The sequence below is a fragment of the Aythya ferina genome, assembly GCF_964211825.1.
Source record: "Aythya ferina genome assembly, chromosome: 1".
Classification (NCBI taxonomy): Eukaryota; Metazoa; Chordata; class Aves; order Anseriformes; family Anatidae; genus Aythya; species Aythya ferina.
In genome coordinates this window covers 178871605-178876920 of record NC_140296.1, presented here as the reverse complement: position 1 = coordinate 178876920, position 5316 = coordinate 178871605, and the positions used below count along the sequence as shown (strand labels likewise).

Below are 5316 nucleotides of genomic sequence, written 5' to 3'. Positions count from 1 at the left end.
TCTATCCGAGTTTCTAATGTTCTTAAGAAGCTCATCAGAGATTGTTTCTTTCAAAAGAAATGATTAAGGAAGCTGTTTTCTTGCACGAGTGCAGGGAAACATTGTGACAACGTGGGTTATCATGAATTAATGCTTTACATAACACATTACAAATTCCTGGTCGATTTTACCTCCGTATTAGCACAGCTATGTCTGGTTATTTCTATGCCCGTTCCAAAGACACACACTTCATAATAATTGTTTATCTGTCTTTTATACAAACATAAGCACACACGTTTTCCACTAAAAAAAAAAAAAAGTGCTTAAGCTTTGATTAGGAACTCGTGAGGTATAGCTAGTGGCATTTACATGTACAGTGGTGTGGCATTTACAAAAAAAAAAAAAAAGCCATTTTAGCTCTGTTCAACGTAATGAAATGATATTACATTGCAACACAGTACTTCCACAAGCACCAATGTCTAAAGCAAAAAAATAGGTCAAGCTTGACTTGGATGCTGGGGGTGAGCTCAGGTGACGCCTGATTCCCCTTGATTTCTGCCTGTTTTGTTGCAGAAGGCGCCGTGCGCCCCGTCAGCCTGCCCTAGCACTGCTGAGCAGGGGCTGTGATGGTGGCACCCACCAGTGCTTGGTACCACGGTGGAAGTGAACCCGGCAGCGGCTGCAGTGGGACTGAAGGCAGCTCGTGCTATTTAATCATTTCGAGGGAGACGAGCGGACAGCCAGCCCGCTCGCGTTTTTATTGATTCCGCCTATGTGCAGCCCCGCAGCCGGCTCCCCGTGCCAGGTGGCGGTAAGCCCCCTCACAGCCGCCGCCATGGCGGCTCTCACGGGAGGGCGACTTCCCTCACGGCAGGCACACGGGGCTCGGCGGAGGGCCGGAGCCGGGCCGCGCCGCGGCGCTGCGTGCCGGGAGGGAAGGGAAAGGAGAGGAAAGGAAAGGAAGGGAAGGGAGAAGAAGGAGGCGGCCCGGCCGGGTCACGCCCGCCCCTGGCTCCGGCCCCTCTACCGCCCCTTCCTGTGATGGCGGCCGGCGGCCCCCGGCAGCGCGGCGAGGCGGCGCGGGCCGGCCCCGCGGGGAGCTGAGCGGGGACGTTCCCAGCCCGGAGCCAGCGGCGCTGCCCTGCGCCGGGAGGTGACCGGGGGGCGACGCGGCCGGTCCCGCGGCGGGTGGGCGGCTGGGGGGGCGTCCCGCTGAGGGCAGGGGCTGTGGGAGTGCCCCACGGCCTCCCCCGTGGGTTGGAGTTCCTGCTGCTGGCGCCCATGCGCCCTCCCCGAGGTGCTTGTGTGGCCCCGGGGCGAGCAGCGTGGTTTTTTATTGCCTTGGTTTCTTCGTGCTGGCCTCAAACTGGTTCTGGGGCAAACCGAAAGGGTATTTGTCCCACAGCGAGCATATACACAGGGAACTTGCTCAGAAGAAGGACTGAAGGTTAAATCCACGACCTCCTGAGCGCATACCCTTCGCCCCACGTACACAGAGGCTGTGCCAAGCCAAAAGGTAGAAACCGAGAGGAAAAGGCCCCTGGTGGAAAAGGGACGGCCTGGGGTAAGCAGGCACTCCCACCACAGACAGCGGAGCACATGCTGCCCTGACCTCGTGATGAGACTGAGAGATTTATTTTCGCCGAGTGGAAAAGGAAGTGAAAAGAGTTGCAAACCCTCTCGTTTCCTCATATTAAGTGATTCATTTTTGTAGTTGGTTGTGAAGATAAAACCTGTATGTCCTACAGCCTGTGCAGATACTTGTAATGCAGCAGTCACATTGGTTGGCTTTTGGGGGAGAATTCAAGGGGCAGTAAGGGAAATCCTGTCACGTTCCTTCTGTTTTCCTTGTAGATACCGCAGAGGTCCCTGCGTTCCAGCACTTCCCTCGTTTATCTTCCCTGTGGGGTCGGCAGCATGTCTTCTACCGGGAGCACCTCAAAACTTTTCCTGGCCCTCGCTTCACTGCTGCTGGTGCTGCCAGCGGTTGAAGCCATGGATGCAGGAGATACGATTGCCTTCCTGCTGGGCCTCGCTGTCAGCGTCATTGGATTCTGTGCCTGCCTCGGCTTGTATGCCAGGAAAAGAAATGGACAGCAATGATGTCAAGAAGATGCTCAAATGAAGTGTATTTCCAAATACTGCTTGGGGTTGAGGCCTGGGACTTAGCACTGTGTTCCAGTTCTGGATAGCTTTCTAAAACTTGTAGTGCGTAATTCTGCAAACCCCTCTTACTGTGCAATACAGCAGATCAAGATTGTACTCAGTAGAAGGGATTTGTAGGATCCCGTCCTCATGACTGTAAGGTGATGTTACATTGCTTGTGATTAAATACTGCCTTAGCAGAGGGTAAAAAACTGTTTGAATGGGGAAGGAAAACCATAGAGTGGTTCACAGTAAATGATTGCAAATGAAATGTGTGAGAGAGACTATCAACAATGTCCGCAATTTTGGTTTCAGGGGTTAATCAGGTGGAAGCAGCTATTAGTCTTCCAGTCGGGATGACAGAGCTTTGGAAATACCTCTAACAAGACAACTAGCGAGCAGGCTGCTTTGACATGTGTGCATGTGCTCACATTCTTTGTAATGACAGTTAGTACCTAACAGCTCACTTCTGCTGTCACAGGGACAAGATTTGAGAGAGCTAAGAAAACATGGAAAACTTCATTCTATTGTGTTTTTATTTAAGAATGTAGCCTTCTGTTGCCTGAGTTCTTGTTAGCAGAATGGGACCACTAATTTTCTTTAACATGAATTTTGCATTTAAATCAAATCAAATAAGGATTATGTTTTGTTGCCACATGTTTATTATTTGCACTCAGCTTTCCTTTAAGCACACAAGGTTTAAACTTTTTTCTTTTTTTTTTCCTGAAAATGAAGATTTAGCTATTTTACTGAGGAATTATGTGTAGTGTTTCTGCATTAGAGGGTTGTTAGAAATATATCAAGGCAGTTGTGCACATTTCTTTTGCAATATGGAAACCATTTGCTTTGTTAAAATCCTGGTTTTAGTCAACAGATCTGTTGTTCTTGAGTATCATCCTCATGACAAACTTAGTGTTATTAGCTAAGCATTTAGGCTTCTTATCTACTGATACATTGGAGTTCCATGGAAGGACCAAAACCAAAGTAAACAGTCCTGATGCAAAATCCTATTCATACTCAGTCAGATTGTGTTATGTGGTTGAAAGAATCTACTCAGTAGCATATCTAGAACCCACTTAATGCTTTTAGTACCAAAGGGGAAATGGTACAGCCAAGAATCTCTACCACAAATCCCTCTGGCTTATTAGGTTGTTCTAGCTGTCAGCTTGATGCAAGGAATACAGTCCATAAAAGCAAATAAATAGCAGCGGAATAAGCAGCGTAGGAAGGTGAACTTTCTGCAGTTCACAGAATTTCCTTCTGATCTTGTGCTGTGGGCACTGCCACTCTTGCTAGAAATCTTGGCTTTTATCTTTTGGAGCTGGGGAAAAAGGTTAAATGTGATGCAAAGTTATATATTTTGATACTGTTTCTCCCTTTTCTGTGTAAATGTTTCTGTTCAGTAGAGCATAAAGCAACAGTTAGAAGAATTGTCAAGTAGGTCTTACATAAGTAATTGGATGGGCAGATCACGTTCTACAAATTCTAAGATTTCTATGTTCCGTATGCCATTTGTGGCTGTTTTGACTTCCCTCTCTAGTTTCTGAGGAGGCAGAAGCCTTGTTCATTTCAGTCTTGCAACTTGTGTCTCTCTGTCTCATGGTTGATAGTAGGAGGAAGGTAAAATCAAAGCTTCCAAAATTTTGTGGGGCTGAAACTGTAGGACTCAACACAGCAAGCTGCAGCAATGGTGGTTTCTGCTCTCAAACTACAGGAATAATAATGGTCACAAAGTTGCTGTGATGAAATGTAAGCCTTTCCATGTAGCTGTTCTCAAACTCCTTTTGTGACTTCCAAACATCACAATGGGATGTGGTGCACCATTCTCATACTTATGAATGAAATTTACAGCCCAACAGGGAGCTTTGGTGTCACCTTCAAAGGCTGCCCTGAAGCAGTAGATGGTCCAATATGTGATTTTTTTTTTGACTGGGTGGATGCAAGCACACATCATGTGTGATCTTCTGCGTTACAGCTTGGCTAAACCATTAATACCCTTTCAAAACAAAAGATAACAAAAAAAAAAAAAAAACACTGACAAACTCAATTCACTTTGTATTTCCCCAAATTTGAGAAGTCTGCCAATTTTTCAATAGAATATTAAATAATGCTCTTTCAATAGAATACATTTTATCACAAGCAGCTTTTCTCAGACTCCTTTATCTTCACATTGAAAAGATCCCTGGCAGTGGTTTCACAGGACTGTGCAACAGTTTCACTCCAGGAGAATGAAATTTTAGCAGAATAATTAGCGTCAGGCTGTAGGGATACGAGGAACTGTGGTATTTGCCTGAAGCTTTATGTTCTCCATTGAAAGGTGTTTGCACAGCACAATGGTGTTCCCTAGGCTCTGACAGAGCTTTATTGTTGGCAACTTGCATTTGTCAATGACTTGAGTGTAAAATTGGATATCCCTCTTTTACTTCTGTTTTAATAAACTTTCACATATGATTTGTTACCAGTTTGATGAGTAGTTGTTATGAAAAGGAAAATAGGGATGACAGAAATGACTGAAAGTGCTGCAATTCCTTATATTAAATGTTTTCTTCCATACTTTTGCTTCCATTAGGTGACTTTACAAATTTAGGTGTTGTTAAGATGTCTTTTCTGAACAAATTGTATACTTCTTTGTCCTGTTACTGTTACATGTAAAAGTTATCTCATTTCAATATTAGTTACTTAAGAGCACTTTTTAAGAGGCTGGCCCTCTTACTTTGAATCTGACAGCTTGCAATTTTGAAGAAGTCTGTTTTCCCTGGTACCCGGGAAACTTGAAGTATTTATTTTTCCTTTAGACTACAAATTTTGAACATTACTATTATGTAGTTGCCTTTGTATCAGAAAAGCCATTTATGGCAGTTTTCTAGCTGGAGACCCAAAGCACATAAAGGACCATTTTCTCTCTTTTTTTTTTTTTTTTTTTTTTTTTTCCTAAAGAAAAATTGTTCTAATGCTTTATAGTTATTTGAATTATACATTTTTTAGACTTCAAAGGAGGTTGTTTTATCCCAGCATTTTATGAAAACAGGGTTCTAGTTCTTTGGGGACTTCAGCTTGGTGCACAAAGCAGTTTGTGCACTAAGCTAATACCATTAGTGGCTGTCTTCAGAGCAGAAAGCAAAACCAGCCTGACAACGCCCACCTCTTAACAAACACAACCTACCCTCTCATTAGCGCAGGAAAGTTGTAAGT

At 44.6% G+C, this 5316-nt stretch overlaps 1 long non-coding RNA gene across 1 annotated transcript; it reads left to right on the top strand.

The window, feature by feature from the left end:
• Positions 1–606: 606 nt before the first annotated feature.
• On the top strand, positions 607–4585 carry LOC311444268. The gene is made up of 2 exons (XR_014697790.1): positions 607–1132; positions 1834–4585. It is a non-coding gene; the product is annotated as an uncharacterized lncRNA (long non-coding RNA).
• Positions 4586–5316: the final 731 nt, after the last annotated feature.